Source organism: Phoenix dactylifera, chromosome 5 (assembly GCF_051530095.1).
Source record: "Phoenix dactylifera cultivar Ajwa chromosome 5, Ajwa_hap1_PhDact_Kaust_v1.1, whole genome shotgun sequence".
Taxonomy (NCBI): Eukaryota; Viridiplantae; Streptophyta; class Magnoliopsida; order Arecales; family Arecaceae; genus Phoenix; species Phoenix dactylifera.
The window spans coordinates 13933493-13961157 of record NC_143194.1 but is presented as its reverse complement, the minus strand read 5'-3'; the positions used below and the strand labels follow the sequence as shown (position 1 = coordinate 13961157).

At 42.0% G+C, this 27665-nt stretch overlaps 1 protein-coding gene across 1 annotated transcript in view; it reads left to right on the top strand.

The window, feature by feature from the left end:
- Window positions 1-315: 315 nt before the first annotated feature.
- LOC148703400 (uncharacterized) overlaps window positions 316-27665 on the top strand; it is a 39468-nt gene continuing 12118 nt past the window's right edge. Inside the window, exons 1-6 of the mRNA XM_089930692.1 lie at window positions 316-812; window positions 1757-1897; window positions 2008-2121; window positions 2221-2318; window positions 4469-4559; window positions 4644-4723. The gene's annotated coding sequence lies outside the window, so the exon portion shown is untranslated. The remainder of the gene's footprint in view (window positions 813-1756; window positions 1898-2007; window positions 2122-2220; window positions 2319-4468; window positions 4560-4643; window positions 4724-27665) is intronic.

The window sequence follows — 27665 nt, the reverse complement described above, 5'->3', positions numbered from 1 at the left end:
GTGTCTCATAAAAAACCTATGCCCATCCTCTCTCAAAACTTGCTGGAAGTGTGGAACCAAACCCTGCATTGTAACAAAAAGCACATGTCAGTGCACTACAAGAAAATGGGGTTTCACCGACCCTTTTTTGCCGACGCTTTTTACAAGCGTCGGCGATTTTCGGTCCAGCCCCAACATATGCCGACGCTTTGCAAAAGCGTCGGGCATAGACGACGCTAATTAGCGTCGTGGTAGATTTTGGCCTAACACGACGCGTATACGCGTCGTCAGAACTCAAATTCACAACAAAAAAACAAGCGGGCCGTTCCCCTCCTCATTCTGCATCCCGATCTCAAGCCTTAGCTCCTCTCCTCCTTCCTCCTCTCCGGCGACGAACTGCCCACCCTTGTCCTCTCCGGCGCCGAGCGACGTCCGACGGAAAGGTCTTCTCCTCCTCCCTCCTCTCCGACGACGAGCGGCCGACCCCTGTGCTCTCCGGCGCCGAGCGACATCCGACGGCAAGCTCCGCTCCTCCTTCCTCCTCTCCGGCATTTTATTGCAGGTGGGCGGCGGACGTGGTGGGAGGGAGCGGGCAGGGCGGGGAGGAGGAGGAGGAGGAGCGGCTGCCTGTGGTGTTCACGCCGGAGCAGCAGCAGTACGCGCTGGAGCTGGACCAGAAGGCGGCCTCCCTGAGGCGCTCGATCCAGGATCTACGGCTCCGGATACCTCCCGCACACATCTCTCAGCGCCTCCCCCACCTCCATGCTCACACCCTCACCTCCAACGCCGCCCTCGCCCTCCAACTCAACTCCCACTCCGCCACCCGAGAACAAGTATGTCTGATCCCTCCTCCGTCCATTCCCCAAATCAATTTATATACCATACAAAATTCCATTTAATTCCATCCCCCCTTTTCAATTTCGTGTATACTCTGTTGCATTTGTAGGGATCTCGTGAAATCTATGTACGCCTTTCTTTCGTTAAATTTCTTTGTTTGGGGTTTGGGGCATTGGATCGGACAACATCAGATCTCTCTCTCCCTCTCTGTGTGTGTGAGTGATTAGTTGATAAAATTATGTTATTCAAAGAATTCTCAAGAACGCTTCAAAAAGATTATTCTTTAAGTGAAAAGGAAAGACCAATCTGAATATTATGCGGGAAATAAAATCAGCAATTGTTCTGCCATATCAATCCTTTGCATTTATTCAGGTTTCATTCATTTTGATTACGGCTTCTTATTCTGCGTTGCGTGTTCGTTTTTGTTGCTATAGTTTGCATCCGGACCGGTTGCCTAGAACTTGTCGTGAGCATAACTTTGGTTTCTTTTTTCCCCCATACCTTCTTGTTTTATGTACCTAATTTAACATTGAGATTTTCCGTAGGCACAATTAAGAGCTGCCACTCTGCAAGAAGAAAATGCTGCATATGAAAAGGCTATATCAAACTGCCAGAATCAAACTTTCTGAAGCAACCAACAGATTTTTATATTAGGTCTAGGATCCTACTTTATCTGTGGCATTAGCTGATTTTTTCCACTAGTTAAATATCTATATAATGCTTGTTTGAACTAGTACATGAATGGACTATTCCTGTTGCATGCTCTAGATTTTTGGATAATATATGGGAGAGAATGTAAAACAGAAAGAGAATTATAAGTAATGCTGATTACTTCCACCTCAGTATTTCTGCTAGGTATTCATATCTTAGAAAAGGTTGTGTAAAGTTTAGCCTTAGAAACTTTTAAAATCCTTATTCGTGAATCCTACACTGTTACCAGGCAGAGTTTCTTTCAACCGCCGATGTTTGCATGACATTGGGCATACTCCAAACCCATATGAGCAGGCATTATCAATTATTGGAAGAACTCTATCTGCTTTTGATGAGGATAATCTTATTCCTTGCTTTGGATTCGGAGATGGTTAGTGTCGCTCTAGCTTGTAGAAAAAGGTCTACTTAATTTTGCTACAAATTTCAAGGTTACCTTTCTAAAACATTCTGGGGATTCTTGTTATTGTTTCTATATTGCAGCATCCACACATGATCAGGAGGTATTCAGTTTTTATCCAGAGAACCGACCATGTAATGGCTTTGAGGAAGCACTACAAAGATATAAAGAATTAGTTCCACATCTTCGATTAGCTGGTCTGTACGATGCTCTTACTTACATGCTATTTTTTTGTCAACCTCATATAGATCATTGTGAAGTTCCTATTTGGTCATGACTCTGGACCTTCTTGACAGGACCAACATCCTTTGCACCAATAATTGAAACAGCCATCGGCATTGTAGATAATAGTGGTGGCCAATATCATGTTCTTCTTATAATAGCAGATGGACAGGTCAGCTATTTAAGATGCTTCTCTTTTCAATTTTTCGTTGTTATTTAAGATGGACAGGTCAGCTATCACCTTCTTGAATCCTGCTCTTTCTTAATAGAAGGTTCTTTTCATAGTTTTCCTATATGAACTCTCCAATTCTAACCGCAAAACCACATTATGTGAGGAAATGTTGAAATGGAGGGTGCATACAACTAATTGACAGTAGCCTTGCAACCTTTTGAGGTTGACAATAATGTATTAGGGGAAAAAATAGAACCTCTCAGTGGATATGAGCTTAAGATGCATATGATTAACTCCAGGACTTGAAAATTTACATTCTTACATTCTCTTGGAAGGCTAATTAGATACCAGTTTTTATCCCATTGCACAAAATTTTAGGGCAGTTGAGTGAAAGTGAGCACTGATGAGCTGAGCATCCATATGCTGGGTTATCTAGCTATATTAGGTGATAATTATGTGATCTAGATCTCTAACTTATGCAGAACGAAGGCAACCGAACAGATATGATTTGTCTTTGGTAGAAGTGAGATCTATTGGTAGTCAGTCTAGGAAACAATAATTTATTGTCTTCCATGGATGCCGAGGCGGTAGCACTTGATACCACCAGGTAATACAAGGGTTGGCCGAATGATCTATCAACTGAAATTTTATTATGGAAGAAACAAATACCTGTTGTTCGTATCACTGTGATTTACATATGCTGCTATTGCAAATGCAGAAAACTTAGAGAAAGATTTTTATGCAAAAAAAAAGATGCATTTTTGTGAAACATAATGATTAGGAAATTTATTATTGGAGAAATTCAATTTAAGCTTTACTACATTTGCTAAAAGCATTGCCTCAACTCCGCAACTTATAAAATGTCAAGTACCATCAAAGATGGTTATATAAGTTAAGCATAATAGTGGCCCAACCTTCTAGTTCATGTAAGTGTCAGAATTAAATTTTAGCCAAAGTCAGTTTCTCCAAAGAATTTCAGCATGAGATACTTGATGGATTTGGCTTTCAGAAAGGTTGAAAATTTAAGATTTCCTAAAGTTGTTTGGAAAAGGTCAATTATGTTCGAATTTATGTATTAATGATAAACTGCTGTCAAATAAAATAAATAAGTGAGAAGAGTCTAAAATATAAACATGTTAGCTTTTAATTTAAAAAAAAAATAACTGATTTATTATGATCTCTCATATTTAAAATTCTAAAAGATTGAGGATCAGCATTGTTAATTATAACCCCTAATATTTAAAATATCAAAATAATTATATGCTTTTGGAGCTTCTTACCTATGTATCAAATAACAACAAAAGTGGATTTTTTTTTTTTTTTGGTAACAGACAAAATGGATGTTACTGGTAAAGTCAACGTGCTAAAATGTATCTTAGGTCATTGTATCTTAGGTCACAAAAATCGATGTCTGGTCCATTAATCATCTTTTAAAGATCTTAAATCATGTTTAAAAAAAATCTTTAAAAGTGGATTCTTCAAAACCACAAATCATATCAGCATGTTGAGATGTTGCATTTCCATTGCCAATTTCATGACCATTTGATGCATAAGTAGGAAATCTCCAAATCATTTGATTTTTGGTATCTATATGTTTTAGGTCTTGTAAATCATATTTAATGGTGTGGATTTTCAATTTAGGTGCTCCATCTTTGGTTTTGTGTTAATAGGCTTATGCTTTTAATCATCCTAATAAAATTCTTATTCAACTCTCTGTATATAAAAGTGTGTATGTGAGAGCTAGCAGCCAGGTTGATTTTCTATCCATTCATGTGCATCAGAAGTCATGCCATGGTGGCAGCAAGGTAAATATTCTTGCAGAATTGTGGTGCATGGCACATGCACTATCCAAAGGTTAATGTTGGATAAAGGGCATCTCTCTCTCTGTCTCACTCACTCAAAGCAGTATTTGCCATCTAAAGGGCATGCAACTGAAGTGAGATTAATTGAATTCCTAAACAGAGACTGCAAAATGCTGTCTTTGTCAAATGTTTAAATCTGGATTCCTGAATCTACTGTTTACCATTCATTCTCTTATAGCATGATACATCCAGACTTTTAGATTTAGTTATATGTATTGTCATGTGTACTTCTTCTTCATCCTTTCTTTCTTGACATCATGTTGATAATTGGTTTTTCCTCTATCATAGGTTAATGAGATGAGATCTCATGCAATTATGATTGCTGCACCATTTTCATTAACCTTGGGCCTGTTGGGATCAGTGCTTTCAGTTGTCTTAGGTAATCAAGTTTATCAGAGCGATTGCAATAATTAGTTGCCTTGAATTCTTAGACCACAATTTATTTTTATTTTTATTTTTGCAGCACGCAGAGAGTATGTTTGGGCATATTCAGCATTTCAGTTCTCACTTGTGGTCATATTTCTCCATCTCTTTTTTGCTGTGGTGAGTAGTTTGATAACATCCCATTTACTTGAAGTTCAAAATTTTGATTGTTCCATTCAGTTGTTTCTCACTGTTGTTCTCTGTTTTATAGTAGAAAGGATTAGTTATACTCTGGCTATAAACTATATTAACTCAGAAAGATGTTGATGCTTCAACAGTGGCTCTCAATATTTTTTTCCACTTAACGTGTGATCAATTTTAGATGTTACTGTACATACATATTGTAACTCCTATTGATCTTTCTCAGTATTTTGACCTTTATAATTTACATTCGTATTTTTATTTTTTTTAAAAAAAATAGCAATCCCGACGCTTTAAAGCGTCGGCGAAAACGCAAACTGTATTGGGCTTTATCGACGCTTTAAAGCGTCGGGAAAAACAGATTTCCCGATGCTTTAAAGCGTCGGCGAAAACGCAAACTGGATTGGTCTTTATCGACGCTTTAAAGCGTCGGGAAATCTGTTTTTCCCGACGCTTTAAAGCGTCGGCGAAAACGCAAACTGTATTAGGCTTATCGACGCTTTAAAGCGTCGGGAAAGCCGTTTTTGCCGATGCTTTCATTAGCGTCGGCAAATCCCTGTTTTTGCCGACGCTTTCTATTAGCGTCGGCAAAAACCGGACCCACGCCCACCTGCCCGACGTCTGACCCACGCTTTGGGTCGCGTGGGCTGGGAATTCGCCGACGCTTATAAGCGTCGGTAGAGACAAAAAAAAGCGCCGGGAGTTATTCCTTCTTTTGTAGTGGTGTAATCGTAATAAGCAAACTTATCAAAATAAGACAAACAATTCAAGTAATTTAGACCATTACTTTTTGCTGGTCTGATATGAGCACCCAACCTTTCTCCTATACGAAACTAATGTCCTCTTGGAGCAAATTTAGAAACCACTCCCATGACTTTCTTGTTTCTGCCCTACTTGCTCAAGCAATAGGAAATATCCCCTCAACCTTTCTCCTGTGTGAAACTAATGTCCTCTTGGAGAAAATTTAGAAATCACTCCCATGACTTTCTTATTTCTGTCTCTACTATTGCCCAAGCAATAGAAAATATCCCCTCATTGCCATCTCTTCCAACTGCTGCCAAAAGATGTCCCTGGCAAGTTGACTTAAGGAGACACCTATCTAAACATAATATGGGCCTACAACCAACAAGAAATCCCTTCTTGCATGAATCAAAGCATACATAAAATCTTTGGAAAATAGATTTTATCTTAACTTGTGCCCTCCATACATGCATAGCAATAGTACTGCTAAGGTTTGACCTTCTAAATTCTTGAGCATAGTCAGGCTTCTTATATATTGCACCTTATAAGATCCTTGAATTTTCTCAAGTGTCCTCCCTTTTGCCCTATAGCACTGGTATATTATGAAATTGACAATTAGATTCTTATGAACATCATCCTATAGCTCCTTGGCCTTAAAACTAGGATTGATCCTTAACTTTTCTAAATAGTGCCTAGCAAGCTATGATGACTTTATCTGGCAGTTTTTAAAGATTCTGCTGCATTTATATCCAGGGCAAAAGTACTTAAATTAGAAGGACTTTTCTTCACTCATCCATGAAGTAGATTTTCTCCATAAGCATCTGATGTGGGGTCGGAACCCCGACACCAGCCCGCACACCGGACGAGCAGGAAAAGCATCCGCGTCCTCCCCGAGGTATTGTCCGCTCTGGGATTGCCGCTTCGGGTCTGCGGGAGGTCGCCCAGGGCCGTGGCCCAATGACAGTCCCGAGCCCTGCCGGCGCGGGGGTCCGCGGAGGTTGCCTCCTACCCTCACGGTTTTGTCCCGCAAAAGGGCCCTCGGTGAGAAGAGGTGTTTGCACCCCCCATTTAAGGCACAGACCTTTCCGCTGATTATCCGATGTGGGACTAAACTGGGAACCCCATCCCACAACACAGCCCCCCCAGCGGGAAGGTCTGTGCGTGGCCGGGGCCCTTCCTCTAGCGCCAACTGTTGCTGGTGGTCCAAACCGAGAACGATTGACACGACGGTGTGAACGGGGTTCCGCCTGAGTTGTCTTGGTTGGTGCTGGTTGCGCTCCACCTTCCGCCAAGGAACCTGCAAACAAGCCTTGCACCACCACCAGGGTGGTGATGGCCCTCCGACGGTCAAGTCAGAGGAGATTGGAGGAGGAGAGATGATAATCACAAGTGGGAGAGAGTGCTCTGGGAGGTATTGCTTACCCCCCCCTTCTCCCCCCAGCCGCATATATACCTGGCTGGGAGGTCTCTCAGGGGGGTTTGTCGTCGTGGGGCACGATAGAATGGCCACTGACATGGCCGTTACGGGGCGTCGTGGAGCAGCGCTGGGTACGGTCATGGCAGGGCGTAGTGGAGCTCCGCTTTGTACGGTTGATACAGGAGATCGTGGGCAGCATCGGGTACAGCCGTTGCAGGGAGTAGTGGAGCAGGAGGCCGCGGCGTGCCTCTGGAGAATAGCCTGTCGTTATCAAAAGATCTCCGACTCGGGGTCGGAATGCTGGATCATAGGGCAGCCGACCCGGGGTCGGGCTGCGGAGCCGAGGAGGTCCGACTCGGGGTCGGAGTGCTGGATCATAGGGCAGCCGACCCGGGGTCGGGCTGCGGAGCCGAGGAGGTCCGACTCGGGGTCGGAGTGCTGGATCATAGGGCAGCCGACCCGGGGTCGGGCTGCGGAGCCGAGGAGGTCCGACTCGGGGTCGGAGTGCTGGATCATAGGGCAGCCGACCCGGGGTCGGGCTGCGGAGCCGAGGAGGTCCGACTCGGGGTCGGAGTGCTGGATCATAGGGCAGCTGTAGCTTTCCTGGATACGCGTGCCGATCACGTGGGGCATGGCGGCTCAATTCCCCCATAACAGCATCCAATAGCATATACAGCAGCAAGCTATTAAATCATTATATAGCAAAATTTTTAGCATATCAGCATCCAATGCAAGACCCTAAACCAGATAGATATAAAGGGTCCATAAAAAAATATATCATGACCATTTTAGCATATCAACATCTAATGCAAGGTCTTAAATTAGACATATAAGGTCCACTAAACAATCATATAATGACCTATTTAAATTGGGAAAAATGCATTCTTGTAAACAACAAGGACACTGCAAAGCATCACTGCATACCAAAAGTTTGTGGTACTTTTTCAAATCCACACATACAGAAGTCTTAATGTTTCAAATCATAATTCCTAATTTTGCAATGTTGTTGTACCTCTCATCTTTGATATTGTTGCTGTCGTTCCTTTAATTTGGGAAAACCCTCAATAGTGAATGTGTGGAGTGATTGGTTATACCCCTATTTGATTTTGATGAGCTCAAAGCATTTGAGTATATTTTAAGTTATACTAATGAATTCAATCTAGAGTTTCAGGCAAATATATATGAATTTATCTTTAAAAGCATCGAGCTGTTGTTCAAGATTATTCGGCTAAGTGTTGAACACAATTAAGCCAAAGTCTGAAGCTCGAGTCGACTCCAGAAGCTTGCGAGTCGACTCCAAGTGTTTCAGAGATTCTGGCACAAGCTCGAGTTGACTCCGGTACACTACGAGTCGACTCCGACTGAGAACTGACAAAAGGACAGAAAGTTGATTTTCAGATCCTGTCAGCGAGTCGACTCCAGAAGGGTTCGAGTCGACTCCGATGGTTGCTGAGTCGACTTCCGACGTTTCCGAGTCGACTACTAAGGGTAACAGAAGAAAGACAGAACGATGTATTTCAGACCCTGCAACCGAGTCGACTCCAGAAGGTTACGAGTCGACTCCGAAGTTTGGCAAGTCGACTCCGAGTTACGTCCGAGTCGACTCTCAGAGGAAAGCAAGACTAAAAGTCAGAGAACCAACTTCGGGCTCTGAGAGCCGAGTCGACTTCAAGACGATCCGAGTCGACTCCGAGGCAGTTCAACTCCAAAGACAGAGGATCAGTTTTCGGGCTCTGAGAGCCAAGTCGACTCCAAGACGATCCGAGTCGACTCCGAGGCAGTTCAACTCCAAAGACAGAGGATCAGTTTTCGGGCTCTGAGAGTCGAGTCGACTCCAAGACGATCCAAGTCGACTCCGAGGCAGTTCAACTCCAAAGACAGAAGATCAGTTTTTGGGGTCTGAGAGCCGAGTCGACTCCAAGATGATCCGAGTCGACTCGAGAAAGAAATGCAGAAAAATAGATCTCTGGAACCCTGAGAACGAGTCGTCTCCAGAGGGCCGAGTCATCTCCGGATATTGGCAAGTCGACTCCAGGTTTGGCCGAGTCGACTCCAGAACGGGATAGCACTTTAATTCAAATCCTGACCAGCGGGCGAGTCGTCTCCAGTAAAGCATGAGTCGACTCCAGCAATAGCCGAGTCGACTCCAGATCGAGCGAGTCGACTCCGACCCTAACGGATACATTGTCAGGAGTTGCAGATTATGCAGAACGGCCACAAATTGGTGTCTAACGGCTAGTTTTCAATGGGGACTGCTTAAATAGTCAGAGTGAACAGTAGTAGACACCAAGAGAGCTATTCCATTCAAACAAAAAGGGATTTCCACCTACCAAAGGCTCTTAAGAGTAAATACAAGTGAAAGAAGGAAGAAGCGCATTGAACTCCATCCAACAAACTCTTTCCTTCGCATTCAAGGCTCTCCTTCTGACATCAAATCTTTAGCGCATTCAAAGAGGAGACTCAGAGTTCGAGAAGCCCCTTTCTTCCTCTTCCAAAATCTGTTTGAGGGCTTCTAACTCTTCTCTTTTCATATTGTTTAATATTTGCTTATTAAGAAGCTCTCCTTGTAATTTTTTCCAAACTATTTTCTTACTTGATTCAATCAGGGGATTGAATCAAGGGTTGTAAGGTTTGTTGGTGAGCCGAAGTTAAAAACCAACGGTGTAAGGGTTCGATTGTGATCCCGGGAAAACAATCGGGTGGTTCTAGTCGGTGAGCCTGTGAAAACCGACCGAGTTCGTTGTGATCTCGTGAAAATAACAACTTGGGTTGTGAACTTGTAAAACAACCGGCTGTAATCCTAGGAATTATAGTGAACTCCCAAGTGAAGCTTGGGGAGTGAACGTAGGAGCAAGGGTTAGCTCCGAACCACTATAAAATCTCTTGTGTTTGTAATTGGTTCATTGTCTCTTCCATCCTCTCCACTCACTACTACTAGTAATCTAATTAATCTGCCTGCAATAATCTTAATTAGTTACTCATTAAGTTTTAATTTGTAATTATTACTTAAAACCTAATTCACCCCCCCCCCTCTTGGGTTGTCTTCTTGGGCAACAAGTGGTATCAGAGCAGGAGCTCTTATATTAAAAGAGTAAAAGATCAAAACGACAACCCCTTTTGGATCTTCTCTTAGTGAGGGGCAATCCACCATGTGGAGTGATTGATTATAACCCTATTTGATTTTGATGAGCTTAAAGCATTTGAGTGTATCTTATACTAATGAATTCAATCTAGTGTTTCAGTAAATATTTGTAAATTTATGTTTAAGTGTCTCTAGCTTTGGTTCAATAGATTTTGGCTAAGTATGGAACTCAGTTTGAACCAAAGTCTGAAGCTCGAGTCGACTCCGGAAGATTACGAGTCGACTCCAAGTGTTTCAGAAGCTCTAGCACATGCTCGAGTCGACTCCGGTACACTACGAGTCGACTCCGACTGAGAACTGACAGAAAGACAGAAAGTTGATTTTCAGACCCTGTCAGCAAGTCGACTCCAGAAGGGTTCGAGTCGACTCCGATGGTTGCCGAGTCGACTCCCGACGTTTCCGAGTCGACTCCAAAGGGTAACAGAAGAAAGACAGAATAATGTATTTCAGATCCTGCAACCGAGTCGACTCCAGAAGGTTACGAGTCGACTCCGAAGTTTGGCGAGTCGACTCCTAGTTAAGTACGAGTCGACTCTCAGAGGAAAGCAAGACTAGAAGGCAGTTCAAGCCAAAACACAGAGGATCAGTTTTCGGATCCTGAGAGCCGAGTCGACTCCAACAAAGTGCGAGTCGACTCCGAGACAGTTCAACTCAAAACACAGAGAAACAGTTTTTGGATCCTGAGAGCCGAGTCGACTCCAACAAAGTGCGAGTCGACTCCGAGACAGTTCAACTCAAAACATAGAGAAACAGTTTTCGGATCCTGAGAGCCGAGCCGACTCCAAGTGCTCCCGAGTCGACTCTTAAGTCAGCCGAGTCGACCCCAACAAAATCCGAGTCGACTCCGAGGCAGTTCAACTCCAAACACAGAGGATCAGTTTTCGGGCTCTGAGAGCCGAATCGACTCCAAGATGATCTGAGTCGACTGGAGAAAGAAATGCAGAAAAACAGATCTCTGGAACCCTGAGAATGAGTCGTCTTCGGAGGGCCGAGTCATCTCCAGACATTGGCGAGTCGACTCCAAGGTTGGCCGAGTCGACTCCAGAACGGGACAGCACTTTAATTCAAATCCTGAACAGTGGGTGAGTCGTCTCCAGTAAAGTATGAGTCGACTCCAGCAATAGCCGAGTCGACTCCAGATCGAGCGAGTCGACTCCGACCCTAACGGATACATTATCAGGAGTTGCAGATTGTGCAGAACGGCCACAAAATGGTGTCTAACGGCTAGTTTTCAAAGTGGACTGCTTAAATAGCCAGAGTGAACAGTAATAGACATCAAGAGAGCTATTCCATTCAAACAAAAAGGGTTTTCCACCTACCAAAGGCTCTCAAGGGTAAATACAAGAGAAAGAAGGAAAAAGCGCATTGAACTCCATCCAACAAACGTTTCCTTTGCATTCAAGGCTCTCCTCTGACATCAGATCATCAGTGCATTCAAAGAGGAGACTCAGAGTTCGAGAAGCCCCTTCTTCCTCTTCCAAAATCTGTTTGAGGGCTTCTAACTCTACATTATTTATATTGTTCATATTTGCTTTTTAAGAAGTGTTGCCCAAGGTGACAAGCCAAGAGGGGGGGGGGGGGGGGGGTGAATTGGTTTTTCTAAGTTATTGCTATCTTACTTTAGTTGATTGATGAGTGAGTGAAATTAGAACAATGCACAATACAAACACACAAGAAGTATAGTCGTTCGGTGCTCTCCTAAGCACCTACGTCCACTCCCCAAGCGACCCCTTGAGAATTCACTATAATCCCTCGGATTACAGTTGGATTGTTTTCCAGGCTCACAATCCAAAAACCTTTACACTTTAATTTTCCGGGATCACCAATAACCTTTGTTGGTTTTACGGGCTCACCAACGAACCTTCACAATTGGTTTTACGGGTTCACCAATAAACCTACACCGTTGGTTTTGCGGGCTTACTAACAAACCTTTACAAGGTGATTAATAAAAGAAAGAAGAAAGTTGAAGCTCCTAGATGAGCAAATATAACAATTATAAGCTACAAAGAAGAGTTTAGAGAATAGTTATCGCCTGATGAGACTTCTCTCTTCTTCGTCAAGAATGCTTCACTCTTCAAGGGTGGATAGAGCTTTTGATATCTCTTGGAGTCTGCTCAACCACTTCCTTTTTTTAACTCTTGAATGGAGCACTTGGATGAAGAAGATTAGGGCACTTGTCTTTCTTGTGTAAGCTTTGATATTTTGCAAAAGGATGTTTCCTCTGATGAATAGTGTCACTTTAAATAGTTTCCTTCATCCATTGGACAAGCCCCAATGGTTAGAATTCAAAAACTAGCCGTTACTCACTGTTGGGAGGTCAAAAAGTACTTCTGCAGAACTAACCGTTATGCTTCTGCCCGTGCTTGGGTCGACTCAACTTTTACTGGGGTCGACCCAACTTTCACTTGGGTCCACTCATGCAACATTGGGGTCGACCCTCTCAGAAACCACAGAACCTTGTATTTCAGCCTTCCTTGACTTGGGTCGACTCAACACTTTTTGGGTCGACTCAAGGTTCAGTTGGGTCGACTCAACTTCCACTTGGGTCGACCCTCTCAGGGTTTCCAGAGAACCTATTTTTGAATGTCATTGCCTTTAGGTCGACTCATGTTAACTTGGGGTCGACTCAAGTTTGGGTCGACTCAAGTTTCATTTGGGTCGACCCACTCAGGATTTCCAGAGAACTGTTTTCTTGAGGCTTGAGGATTGGGTCGACTCATCCTTTACTTGGGTCGACCCAAGTACTGTTCATCCGTGCCATTTTTGCAGAAGTGTGCCAGATGGTTTCTTGATGTGCCGGGGTCGACTCAATCAATCTTGGGGTCGACTCAATCCACACTTTGCCGCAACTTAAGGTTAGATTCATCCATATAATCAATGAAATAAACTTTAAACAATTTTGAATATATGTCATGGTAGTGCTACATGCTCCAAACAATGAAAATTACTATTGTCCACTTAAGAGTATGTCTCACTTGAAGCTTTGCCGAATTAGAATTTAGAATTCACTATCCCTTTCCTATCGCAAATTGTATCTCATTAATAATCAATGAAATGTATCTTTATCTCATTATACTAATGTATCGAGAGTGACGGACTTATTAATGATGTATCAAATTAACTTGTAACATACTCTTAATCATTGTATTAATCATCAAAATACCACTATCATCCTCAATCTCCCCCTTTTTGATGATTACAAAATACTGAGTATGAGCCTATTGATACTTAACTAAAAATTAGTTTTAGAAGGGCTCAAGTTGCTGAATTTCAGCTTTTCAAATTTGAGAGTGAAGTCTCCCCTTATTTCATCCAAATGTTTCCAATTTGACCTTTTGAATTACTCCCCCTTTCTTTTATATTTCATTCAAGATGAAACTTCAAAAATTTGAGATAAAGCATGAGTTTCAAATTATGTATCGAGGTGTGAAAGGTATGTGCCAAATTCTGAAATTCGATTTAAATCTTAGACTTTAATATTTTCATTGTTACAAATTGCTCCCCCTTAAATGTATACCCTTTCCTATTATAATTTTCAACTTGTTTGTCAACTTATTTCTCTTTCCTTGCTTCTCCCCCTTTTTGTTATCATCAAATAGGTGCATGGGAATAGATAAGTAGACACAATAATTAACAAACATTTCAGTTTCATTGATCAAAATGGAATATTGTAGTACAATAATGCCAAAACAAAACAAATACAATGTTCCTCAATCAAAGTACAAAGTACATGATCAACACAAAATACATATGAGAACTAGATACATATCCTAGGCTCTAATCATAATGCTAATATCAGCCTAGGGGGTATCTAATGGCTGTGATCTAGTCCTCATCCTCCTAGCATAAGTGGCGAGTGGAGGTCGAGCCTGATGGGACTGAGTCTGGCGTGGAGCTCGGTGAGCTGGATGACTCTGTGCCGAAATCTCTGACTCAGCTGCCTGGGGCACAGATGGACCATGAACCTCTCTCTCTCTCCGTAGAGCTCCTATCTGCTCTCTAAGATCGCCAATCTCAGCAGTCATAATATCCAATCTACTCGTCAATCCATCAGTGATAGTCCTCGCCTGAGCTGACATAAGCTCAGTCATCCTACTCCAAAACTCATCTGAGTACCCCGCAGGAACAGATGACGAAGGTCCAGCCTCTGAAGGTGCTGTAGGATGATCCGTAGGCTCCTCATCCTCAGGGATGGGGTCTCCAATCTCTGGTGCATCACCCTCTGGTGCATCACCCTGAATTCCAGCTCCTACACGTACCCACTGCCCGTTCACCTTCTCATAACCCATGCGAATAAGGGATCGTGCAGTGTATGTGTCAGTGAATAGCAGATGCCTGGAGATCTCTCCCTCTACTGATATGTCATGCTGTCGGAAGATCAGGGTAAGTATCATACCATAAGGCAGGGAGACTCTCGAATTGCATATGACCTTTCTCATCTGCCTAAGTATCATAGCTGGGAGGTTCAGGGGAATGCCCTGAATAATGTGCTCCATGACGACCAGGTCTCGCTCAGAAATGAGATCAAATCTCCCGCCTTTTGGAAACAAAATCCGACCTATGAAGTTGTGCAACAACCTCATTTCAGCTGAAAGAGAGCTTGCTATTACATTTTCTGAATAATCAAAGTCTTCATTCTCAAGAATCAACTGCAAGGCTCTCAACTTATTTTCGGGCTTTTCTGGAGTTGCTCCTTCGCAGGGGAGATGAAGCAACTCACTCAAACTCTCTTCTGAAATCCTAACCCTTACTCCTCGGACTTCAGATATAAGCCCTCCCATTCCAGTTTTCAGGAAGGCATAGAACTCTCGGACCAATCCTGGGTAGATCACCACATCTAGGGAGCAAAGATACTCCCATCCTTGCCTTCGGATCCATTCCCCCAAACGGAACCCTTCTTGATCCAAAAACTCGGAGTGGATCCTTCTCCCCGTGGTAACCGGTCTCCCCGCAAATTTCGCAAGTTGGACTGAAGGGGAGGGAGGAGGAGGAGGCTCTACACGTGTCTCACCTTGTGGAGACACTGTAGAAGGCTCTGTAGCAGCTCTATCCGCACGGGTGGTCCGTGAAACCCTCCCGGATCGCTTGGCTACGGCTCTCTTGGGTCCCATTTCTTCAAGATCTTGATCTAATCTACTGTTTGGAGATGATTGGAAGGGATTTGAGAGTGGGGAATAGGGTTTTCGAAAGAGGACAAAGTGAAAACAGTGCCCTAGATTGCTCACGGGTCCCCCTTTTAACAGTAGGGTCCTGTCGTTGGGTCGACCCTAGATTTTTCTTGGGTCGACTCAACGTTGGGTCGACCCCATTCTAGGTTGGGTCGACCCTAGTTCAGAAATTTTTCTTTCTCTTCCTTTTCCCTTTTAAAAATTTTCCTTTCTTCCAATCCTTACAAATTCTTACTGGGACAATGATACATGAGTAAGGAATCTATAGATGACTAGTTTGACTAATGTTTCATGGGTTTTTAGAAATGGGAGGAGAGTATCATGAGACAGCTTGCTCCTTTTTATATCTCCTCAATCAAAAGGATCACATATGCCTAATTCCCTCCTAAGCGTGCAAAATCTATCTTCACTCAAAGGTTTTGTGAATATGTCAGCTAATTATTTCTCAGTACATACATGCTCAATACATATATTTCCATTTTGCACATGATCTCTAATAAAATGATATCTTATTTCAATGTGTTTGGCTTTAGAGTGCTGAACCGGATTTTTAGTAAGGTTGATGGCACTAGTATTATCACACTTTATAGGAATGTTATCTAGTTTAATTCCATAGTCCTCTAGTTGTTGCTTAAGCCACAATACTTGAGCACAGCAACTGCCGGCGGCTATATATTCGGCTTCAGCCGTTGACAGTGCTACTGAATTCTGCTTTTTGCTAAACCATGATACCAAATTATTTCCTAAAAATTGACATGTTCCACTAGTGCTCTTCCTATCTAATTTGCATCCAGCAAAATCTACATCAAAGTAGGTAAGCAATTCTAGACAGGAGTCTCTTGAGTACCATAATCCTATGTTTGTAGTCCCTCTCAAATATCTAAGGATTCTTTTAACAGCACTTAAATGTGACTCCTTAGGATCTGATTGGTATCTAGCACATATTCCCACACTAAACACTATGTCTGGTCTACTAGCAGTAAGGTAGAGCAAGGATCCAATTAATCCTCTATAAAGCTTCATATCAATAGTTTTTCCTTTCTCATCTTTGTCTAGCTTACTAGTGGGATTCATTGGGGTGCCTACTCCCTTGTGATTTTCATTTCCAAACTTCTTTAATATTTCCTTTATATACTTAGTTTGATGAATGAAGATACCTTCTTTAGTTTGTTTGATTTGTAACCCGAGAAAGAAATTTAGTTCTTCTATTAAACTCATCTCGAATTCTCCTTGCATTAAATTAGCAAACTCTTTGCAAAGATTGTCATCTGTGGCACCAAAAATTATGTCATCTACATATATTTGTACCACTAGCAGATTTTTGTCTTCTCTTTTAAGAAAAAGTGTTTTGTCTACATTTTCTCTACTGAAATCATTATTCAGTAGAAATTTGCTTAGTCGATCATACCAAGCCCTAGGTGCTTGTTTTAGTCCATATAATGCCTTATGTAAACACATGATTTGGCAATTCATGATTTTCAAAACCAGGAGGTTGCTCTACATATACCTCTTCCTCTATAAAACCGTTTAAGAAGGCACTTTTTACATCCATTTGATACAACTTGAAATCCATGAAACATGCAAAAGCTAGAAGTAACCTAATAGCCTCTAATCTAGCCACGGGAGCAAATGTTTCCTCAAAGTCTATCCCTTCTTCTTGATTGTATCCCTTAGCTACAAGTCTAGCTTTATTTCTTATAACTACCCCATTTTCATCTAATTTATTTCTAAAGACCCATTTTGTTCCAATTACAGAGTTATGCTTTGGTCTCTCAGTTAATGTCTGAATTGATTTAATTCTTCTTGCATAGCATTTATCCAATTGGTGTCTTTTTCAGCTTCTTCATAAGTCTTAGGTTCTAACTGTGAAACAAAAGCAAGATAATCATTTAAATTTCTGAGAGAGGATCGAGTTCTTACCCCTTGAGATGGATCACCAATGATTAAGTCTTTAGGATGTCCATATGCATACCTCCATTGCTTTGCTAAGTCTTGAGATTGTGGTGGCACGCAATCATTTTCCATCTCTTGATTTGGCACGTCATTAAGATTCAATTTTTCAAAGTCAATAATTCCTGCATCATCATCAATAATACTTTCTCTCCTAGGAGACTCACTATCAGACTCATCAAAAATGATACTAACTGACTCTTCAACTACAAGAGTTCTTTTATTGAATACTCTGTATGCCCTACTAGATGTAGAGTATCCTAAGAAGATACCTTCATCTGACTTGGCATCAAATTTACTTAGATCCTCCTTGCCATTGTTTAAAATGAAACATCTACATCCAAATACTCTAAGATACTTAGCAGTTGGTTTCTTATTCTTCCAAAGTTCATAAGAAGTTTTCTTGATTATTGGTCGTATTAAAACTCGATTTAGAATATGGCAAGCAGTGCTTATAGCTTCAGCCCAAAAGTACTTTGGAAGATTTGACTCGCACAACATTGTGCGTGCCATTTCTGCCAAGGTCCTATTTTTCCGTTCAACAACCCCATTTTGTTGAGGCGTTCTAGGTGCTGAAAATTGATGTGAGATACCATTTTCATTACAAAATTCTTCAAAGTGTTGATTTTCAAATTCAGTTCCATGATCACTTCGAATTGCTATTAAGGTGAGCTTCTTTTCATTTATGATGTTTTTATAATATTTCAAGAATGCTGAAAATGCTTCATTTTTATGTGCAAATGAAACCCATGTATATCTTGAAAAATCATCTACTATAACTAGTCTATACTTCTTCCCTCCTAGACTCACGGTTCTAGTGGGTCCAAATAGATCCATATGTATGAGTTCAAAGGGCCTAGTGGTCGATACTATATTCTTTGATTTGAAGGATGATTTTGTTTGCTTTCCTAATGAGCATGGTCCACAGATTTTGTCCTTTTCAAAGATCAGTTTTGGCACATCTTTTATTAATTCCTTCTTGACTAGTTTTGATATTAAGTCCATACTAGCATGTCCTAGTCTACGATGCCAAAGCCAGCTTGTTTCATTTTTCTTTTCTTCATTAGTAATTAAGCATAATCCATTTTTCTTGCCTAATTCATAAAGGTCTACCATGTAAATATTTCTTTGCCTTTGACCTATAAGTACAATGCTATTATCTTTAGGATTTGTGATTAAGCAAACTGAGGCTTCAAATGTGACTTTAAACCCTTTATCACAAAATTGACTTATACTAAGTAAGTTATGTTTCAAACCATTAACTAATAAGACATTTTCTATAAAGATAGATGGAGTAATGAAAATTTTACCCTTTCCAATGATATATCCTTTTCCATTGTCTCCATAGGTTACTAGTCCACCCTTCTTAGATTCCAAGGTGACAAATTGTTCTACGTCACCTGTCATGTGTCTTGAACAGCCACTATCTAGATACCATCGTTTATCCACCTTATTAGCTGCAAGACACCCCTGCAATCAAGATCAAGAATAAGCTTTAGGTACCCAAACTATGTTGGGTCCTTTAGGGTTAGTACTTGATGTTCCTTTTGGAACCCAGACTTTCTTGAATTTAAGCTTATGATTATTACTCAATTTGTTGTTGCTAGACTTTCTATAGTTACATTCAAATGCTTTATGTCCTAATTTATTGCAGCAATGACAAGTTATCTTTTCATTTTTGGCTTTCACAAATATGTTCTTTAAGTATTTTTGTTTCCTATTTGTTTTATATCCTAATCCAGCTTTATCATATACGGCTTTTTGACTATCAAGAATCATATTTAATTTGGTTGAGCTAAGTGTAAACTTGTCTACTAAGGATTTGTATTTTTCAGCATCTTCTTTTAACTTGATATTTTCAGCAATTAGATTGTCGGTTTCATTTGTGAATCTCTTACTTAATGTTTCATAGTTATTAGATAGTTTCAGCTTATCTTTGATAAGAGATTGATTTTCATCTTTTAGAACTTTATTTTTATTGATTAGTTTTTTGTGTTCTTCCATGAGTTCTAAAAATGCATCGTGTAATTCATCACCAGTATAATCACATTCAAGTTGTTGGGAGACCCGCCCATGCCGCTGATATTTCAAAAATTTTTCAGATGGCAGCGGAATCGGCATGCACGGGTTCGACGTTCATCGCATGAACGTTGTTTCGAGACCTTTCGTAATTAGGTAAGAATTAAAACTTTTAAAACTATTAGGAAGATCAAATCTTCACCTTGCGCGGGTAGATGATCACCGCAAATCTGAATTCGTGGTTTTGGAAGAGGGTTCGCTTGAAGCCGTTCAAACGTCCGGCCTCTACGGGTATCCACACGAAGCAGGATCCGATCCAAGCTCTCTATCTCACCGGGGTGCTAGCTCCCTTGCAAAGATAGCTTTGATGGCTGATGTCCTCTCTTTCAATCAACTCTTGATTGCACTAGAGAGGAGGAAGAAGAAGGATCTTGAAGAAGAAGAAGAAGATCAAATCCCTTCGCAGCCTTCTTCTCTTCACACGCGCTGAAGCCAAGGAAGAAGACCAAGAGGAGGGAGACGCCTCCTCTTCTTTTCCTTTTGCTGGCGGCTGAACCAAGGGAGGAGAGGGAGAGGGTGGCCACGGCTGCAAGGAGAGGGAGAGCTCTTCTTCCTAGGGCGCCGGCCTCATGCCTCCTTATAAAGCCATCTAGGGCTCCTACAATCTAGGAGCCCTAGACATATTGCCTAAGAGGGAAGGGGGGCGCCGGCCCTTCTCTTCATGCCGCACACAAGGAGAGGAGGAGGGGCGTGATCCCTCCTTCTTGTGATGCCCTAATCCTCTTCCAAAGAGGATTGGGTGCCTCTCTTATGGTTAAGTCCTAATCTAATTAGGATTGACCATATTGGGTTCAATCTACGCTAGTCCTAATCCAATTAGGACTTGAATGAACCATGACTCAATTGAACTCTTCAATCCTAATCCAATTAGGAGTCATGTTGATTCATTAGATTATTAATTAATTTAGACTTAAGGAATCCTAATCCAATTAGGATTTGTTTAATTTTAGTCCTAATCCAATTAGGACTCTATTTGAATCCGTAGTCCTAATCCAATTAGGATTTCTAGGAATCCTACTCCAAGTAGGAATCCAATTTTGATTCAAAATTTCTAATCTCATTAGGATTGTAGGAATCCTATTCTAAGTAGGAATTCCAGTCCTACTCCAACTAGGATTTCCAGCCCTAATCCAATTAGGACTCTAGGAATCCTACCCGAAGTAGGATTTGTGTTTAAGTCTAATTAATTAATTTTCTTTGTTCCTTCTTCAACTTCTTATCAATCAAATTGATTACTTGTGATTCCTAATCACAATTTCAACCATCGGATCGGTCAATACTTCTAGTGTGTGTGACCCCATAGGTTCTATTCTGACTGGTAGTGAGATATATTGTGATCTCTATCACTATATCATTGAAAACTCCTTTCAATGGGTTGGAACGATTCCAACTCAACTCATTAGGGTTTATCGATCATCAAGATAATCCCTATAAGTCCCACCATCCACCAGTGACACCTAGCAGCATGTAGTGGCTACCCAGCAGAATGGAATGATGAACCTCTAGGTGCAGTTAACATGTGATACAGTCCTACTATCGTGGATCCCTACAGGACAGAGGTCATGGACAACTCGTCAAACCCCATCATCTGTCATATGTCAAGATTTATTCGACTTGAGTTCGATAGTGGAAAACTCTTTTTCCACTTTATATTACTGCCCTGGCCAAGGTCTTAGAACTCAGTCTAACAAATCACATAGGATCGCTCCTCTTCTATCAAGGTCGATAGATTCCTTATAGGTGCATACCCTACTCCTACAGTGAACTTACTGCAGCCAATCTACACTGCATGGACCCATATGGCTAGAGACCATGTATGTGTGCAGTCAAACTACAATAACCTCACTGTGAGTAGCCGAAGCACCGCAGGTCAAAGGACCAGTCACACTACTGCAACATCAAGCAAGTCACTGACGAGTGGATAGACATCCAAGTGACTTCTTGTCTTGGTCACGCTCAGTACCCTTGTTCTCTAACAAGCACCTGCACTATCACTTCAGTGTCCCTACACTGTGGACTCAAGTCTCGTCCATCCAGAAGGAAAGTGATCTGTGCACTGATCGGATCAATCACCGTCCTCGTGATGATCCATTGATCAGGAGCATTTAGAAATTAATCACCAATGATACATGGCTCAAATTTTCAACTCTTGAGAATATGTATCATCATCTTATTAATTCCTTGGACGATTCATAGACACATAAACAATATGAATGAAAAGATGCCTTTTATTTATTCAATAATAAATAGTCAAGTACAAAATTATGTCCCTAGAATTAATAATGTGTCAGCCAGATTGGCTTCTAGGGCATACATCTAACAATCTCCCACTTGCACTAAAACCAATTGGTCATATATCTTAGGCCCATCTTCTCAAGGTGGGCTTCAGTCTTTTGCTGACTCAGCTGCTTAGTGAACGGGTCCGCCACGTTATCCGCGGAGTCTACTCTCTGCACCTCTACATATTTCTTCTCAACATAGTCGCGTATGAGATGGAAGCGCCGCTCTATATGCTTAGACTTCTGATGAGACCTTGGCTCCTTAGCAAGGGCTATGGCGCCATTATTATCGCAGTAGAGTGTTATGGCATCTGATGTCATCACGTCCAACTCTGCAATGAATTTCTTGAACCAGAAGCCTTCCTTAGCAGCTTCAGAGGCGGCGATGTATTCAGCTTCCATAGTAGAATCAGCAATGATCGGTTGTTTAGAACTCTTCCAATTTACCGCACCACCATTGCACAAGAACACATATCCAGATGTTGACTTCCTGTCATCGACATCAGTCATGAAGTCTGAATCTGTGTATCCTTCTACCTTTAACTCTGATGATCCTCCAAAAACCAAGAATAAATCTTTAGTTCTTCTCAAGTACTTAAGAATATTCTTCACAGCTGTCCAGTGTTCTTCACCTGGATTCGACTGATATCTGCTTGTGACACTCACAGCAAGAGCTATATCAGGTCGTGTACACAGCATGGCATACATGAGGCTTCCTATTGCCGATGCATAGGGAATCTTGCTCATGCGTTGAATCTCTTCAGATGTGTTGGGGCACATCTTCTTGGAGAGATGAATTCCATGCCTTAGGGGTAAGAGACCCCTCTTGGAGTTTTCCATGCTGAACCTCTTCAGCACCTCCTCTATGTACATTTTCTGTGACAGGCCAAGCATCCTTTTAGATCTATCTCTATAGACCTTTATTCCCAAAATATAGGATGCTTCCCCAAGGTCTTTCATGGAGAATTCTTTTGACAACCAGACCTTAACCGAGGTTAGCATGGGAATATCATTCCCTATTAGGAGAATGTCATCTACGTACAGTACGAGAAAAACGACAGCACTCCCACTAACCTTTTTGTAAACACACGGTTCCTCTTCGTTTTTGATGAAATCAAACGTTTTGATTGCGTCATCGAAACGAGTGTTCCAACTCCGAGATGCTTGCTTTAGTCCATAGATGGACCTTTGCAGCTTGCAGACCTTGTGATCTCCATCACTGGAAGTGAAACCCAAAGGTTGTTCCATATAGATATCTTCATCAAGATATCCATTCAGGAAAGCAGTTTTCACATCCATCTGCCAAATTTCATAATCATGAAATGCTGCAATGGCAAGCAATGTTCGGATGGATTTTAGCATGGCAACAGGTGAAAAGGTCTCCTGATAGTCAATGCCTTCGCGCTGGCTATACCCTTTCGCCACAAGCCTTGCCTTATAGGTCTCTACCTCTCCATCCGAACCTATCTTCCTTTTGTAGATCCATTTGCATCCAATAGGTACAATACCTTCTGGTGGATCTACTAAGGTCCAGACTTGGTTGGAACGCATGGAGTCTAACTCTGACTTCATAGCTTCCAGCCATTTCTCGGAATCGACATCAGATATCGCCTCGTTGTAGGTTTTGGGATCCTGTATGTGATCCCTATCTCCCACCAGGAATATTTCCTCGGTATCCTCTTCTAGTATACCTAAGTATCTATCGGGAGGATGGGAGACCCTACTAGATCTACGAGGTGGTCGAGGGACATCGTGTACTGGCTCTGTATGAATGGGTTCAATAGGATCCATGACTCGTTGCTTTTCAGAGACTTTCTCTTCAAGCTCAATTTTCCTCCCACTGCCTCTATCAAGGATAAACTGATTTTCCAAGAAGATGGCATGACGGCTCACAAATACATTGTGATCCTCTGAGACGTAAAAATTGTATCCTAATGACTCTTTAGGATATCCTATAAAACGAGCACTTATGGTCCTAGCCTCTAGTTTGTCCGCCTGTAGTCGCTTGACGTGGGCCGGACATCCCCAAATCTTGAGATGACCAAGACTTGGTTTCTTACCATGCCATATCTCATACGGTGTGGTAGGAACGGATTTAGAGGGAACTCTATTCAACAAATAAATCGCTGTGAGTAAGGCATCTCCCCAAAGGAACATAGGTAAATCAGTGAAGCTCATCATGGACCTGACCATGTCCAACAGGGTCCGATTCCTCCTCTCTGACACCCCGTGGAGTTGAGGTGTACCCGGAGGTGTCCATTGTGAGACTATGCCGTTTTCTTTGAGATAGTCCCGGAATTCCCCACTAAGGTATTCTCCTCCTCGATCTGATCGAAGAGCCTTAAGAGGTTTTTCAGTTTGTTTTTCTACTTCATTCTTGAACTCTTTGAACTTTTCAAAGGATTCAGACTTGTGTCTCATAAGATACACATACCCATACCGTGAATAATCATCGGTAAAGGTAATGAAGTAAGAATAACGTCCCCTGGCTAGCACATCGAATGGGCCACATACATCTGTATGTATTAGGGTAAGTATTTCAGTGGTCCTCTCCCCATGTCCTACAAAGGGCAGTCTAGCCATTTTTCCTTGAAGACAGGACTCGCAAACTGGATATGACTCGGAAGTCAATGAGCCTAAAAGCTCATCTTTATCCATTTTGTTCATTCTGTCTTCTCCAATATGGCCAAGCCTGAGGTGCCACAAATATCTTTGGTTTATCTCATCTCTGGATCTTTTGGATCCTTTGGCACTCACATCTTGCTCGGTAACATTCACAGATACATCCATATGTAAATGATAGAGACTGTCGATCATAAAACCACGTGCGACTATTTTATTTCTTAAATAAATAGAACAGTAGTCTTTGTCAAAAGTAAAATCATGACCTTCCTGTGCTAGACATGAAACAGAAATCAAATTTCTGCTAGCAGCAGGTACATAATAGCAGTCTCTAAGTAATAAACTAAATCCAGACGGTAGTCGCAGATGGTAGGTGCCCACAGCCACAGCAGCAACTTTTGCCCCGTTGCCAACCCGAAGGGTTACCGCACCTTCCGCCAGCCTTCTACTTTCCTTTAGACCCTGCATGGTAGTGCACAAATGAGCACTAGAACCAGAATCTATAACCCAACTAGAAGTAGAAGAAACCGTTAGATTAGTTTCAATTATGAGCAAGTCTATACCTTCCGAAGGTGTGTCACCTTTCTTGTTCTTCAGGCTCTCGAGGTATGAAGGACAGTTTCTCTTCCAGTGGCCTTCGACATTGCAGTGGAAACATTTTCCTTTGTCGTTAGCCTTTTTCTTTTGAACTTCCTTCTTTGGCTTCTTGTCTTTCTTCTGCTTCTTAGCAGGCTTCTTTTTCTTCCAAGTAGACTTTCTCTTGGAACCAGAAGTCAACTCAGCAGCAAGGACATTGCCCCTTGAACCTTTCAAGGCTCCCTCAGCAGTTACCAACATGTTGTTTAGTTCAGTCTTAGTGCATTCAATCTTATTCATGTGGTAGTTTACTATAAACTGACCAAATGAATCAGGAAGTGACTGTAGGATCAAATCCACTTGTAATTCCTTGTGCATGTCCATACCGAGCTTCTCAAGCTCCTCTAGGTCCTTGATCATAGTCAGACCGTGATCATGGACAGACTGCCCTTCGCGCATCTTTGCTTTGAAAAGCCTCTTGGACACTTCAAAACGAGCTGTGCGACTCTGCTCACCATACAACTCTTGCAGGTGTGCCAGTATGTCCCTAGCAGTCTTTATATTTTTATGCTGGCATTGGAGTTCATTAGACATGGATGCCATCATATAGCATTTTACTCTAATGTCATCATCCAACCACTTTTTATGCAACTCACGCTGAACATCAGTGGGACGTGCTGGTAGTGTGGGGATATCTGAATCGAGTATGTAGCCTATTTTCTCACAGTCCAAAACTATTTTGAGATTTCTAAGCCAGTCTTTGTAATTGGTTCCGGTCAGTCGGTTGGTCTCAAGAATACGGGTCAGAGGGTTTGAAGCCGACATTGTATCTGCAGAGAGTGAAGATTCTAGTTAGACTTTTGTACTTGATCCTAATCTGTTCTAAGGTCTTTTAGAACAAATGTGACTCCCACTATTTTCTCGAATTCCTCACACTCCCCTGGTAGGAAGACGGAAATCCCACACGACTAGGGTTTCTAGTGGGTACTGCGGTCCCACCGATTTACATGCCACCTCACCTAACAGTTATTGGTGACACATAGATGGATGAGTGTACAACTCTTGTACAATGCTTCTCAAGCATGTTGCAGTGTAACTTGGTCTCTAAGCCATGAAGACCTCACCTAACAGTTATTGGTCCCATTTCTTAGTTAAGTCAGACCCACCGTATAACCGTAGGAATAAAGTCGTCATTGGGTCCTCACCTAACAGTTATTGGTGCCCAACCCCACCTTTACCCTACAACATCTTATGTCTATAGAGAGGTCCAGCCCCCCGATGCAACTTGACCACTGTGTCCAGCCGAGACAAATCAACATCAGAAAGGCCTTAGCAGCTCTACTACAGTGGAAGACCTATTGACTTAATATTGGTTAATCAGGTCTTAGTGTTTGCAACTTGAGCCCTTCATAAGAGGTAATCGAACAATTGGCCAGGTAAGCAGGTGGGAGGCTCCCCTTACTCAGAGAGTAAGGTCCTAATTAAGTAACCACCTTTCATGCTTTTCTAGACACCAATTAGATCAATTAATCTAATATGACTTGCTCATGTCGGTTCACTCTCGACTTGATTGAGGAGGTTTTGATTTAGGTCTCAATTGGGTTTGCTACATCACATGTAAACCTATCTACCCGACTCGCATTCACATCACATGCAAACGGTACATCACAGGCAGTTATAATCGCAGCATCAAATTAAAGCTAAACTTTAACTAGGTGATGATCATGGATTCTAATTAGGTCGTATTACAAGCACATGCACATCAATCGATCAAGTGGTCTTCAACTCTTGAATTGGTTCCAAGCCACCTTGATTCGATCCTTGATCAACTCTTGATCCCATCGCCATCAACCGCTTAGATCACCTTTCATCTCATGCCTTTGCTTCAACTTGATCGTTGATGTACATCACATCACAGAAATACAACCAGATGTAAAATAAAAATAAAAATAATTTACATCTCCTTTTAGGAGGCACGCAGGCCTCTCAAAACATCAAATAAGATGCATGCAAGCATCTGAAAAATTACATGACATCACAGATCACATCGCAGGTCATTACATTTGATACCAAAAGGGGTTGAATCCTATGATCATCACCGTATGCAACAATTATAATTTTCAGATCTGAAAACTAACTGATTGTATCATGACATAGGTCGCTGATCATGCTAATCATGATTCTAAACTTTGTAATCCCATTAACAATGCATTTAGAATCATCTTTTTATCACATAAAAATCAGCATGCAAAAAAATCAGCACCCCTGAAAAATCTGCATGCAGAATTTTTCAGCATGCATGATCATTCAATTTTCAGATCTATTATGCCTTTAGATATTTAATTCTTACCTTAATCTACGAAGCCTAGGCTCTGATACCACTGTTGGGAGACCCGCCCATGCCGCTGATATTTCAAAAATTTTTCAGATGGCAGCGGAATCGGCATGCACGGGTTCGACGTTCATCGCATGAACGTTGTTTCGAGACCTTTCGTAATTAGGTAAGAATTAAAACTTTTAAAACTATTAGGAAGATCAAATCTTCACCTTGCGCGGGTAGATGATCACCGCAAATCTGAATTCGTGGTTTTGGAAGAGGGTTCGCTTGAAGCCGTTCAAACGTCCGGCCTCTACGGGTATCCACACGAAGCAGGATCCGATCCAAGCTCTCTATCTCACCGGGGTGCTAGCTCCCTTGCAAAGATAGCTTTGATGGCTGATGTCCTCTCTTTCAATCAACTCTTGATTGCACTAGAGAGGAGGAAGAAGAAGGATCTTGAAGAAGAAGAAGAAGATCAAATCCCTTCGCAGCCTTCTTCTCTTCACACGCGCTGAAGCCAAGGAAGAAGACCAAGAGGAGGGAGACGCCTCCTCTTCTTTTCCTTTTGCTGGCGGCTGAACCAAGGGAGGAGAGGGAGAGGGTGGCCACGGCTGCAAGGAGAGGGAG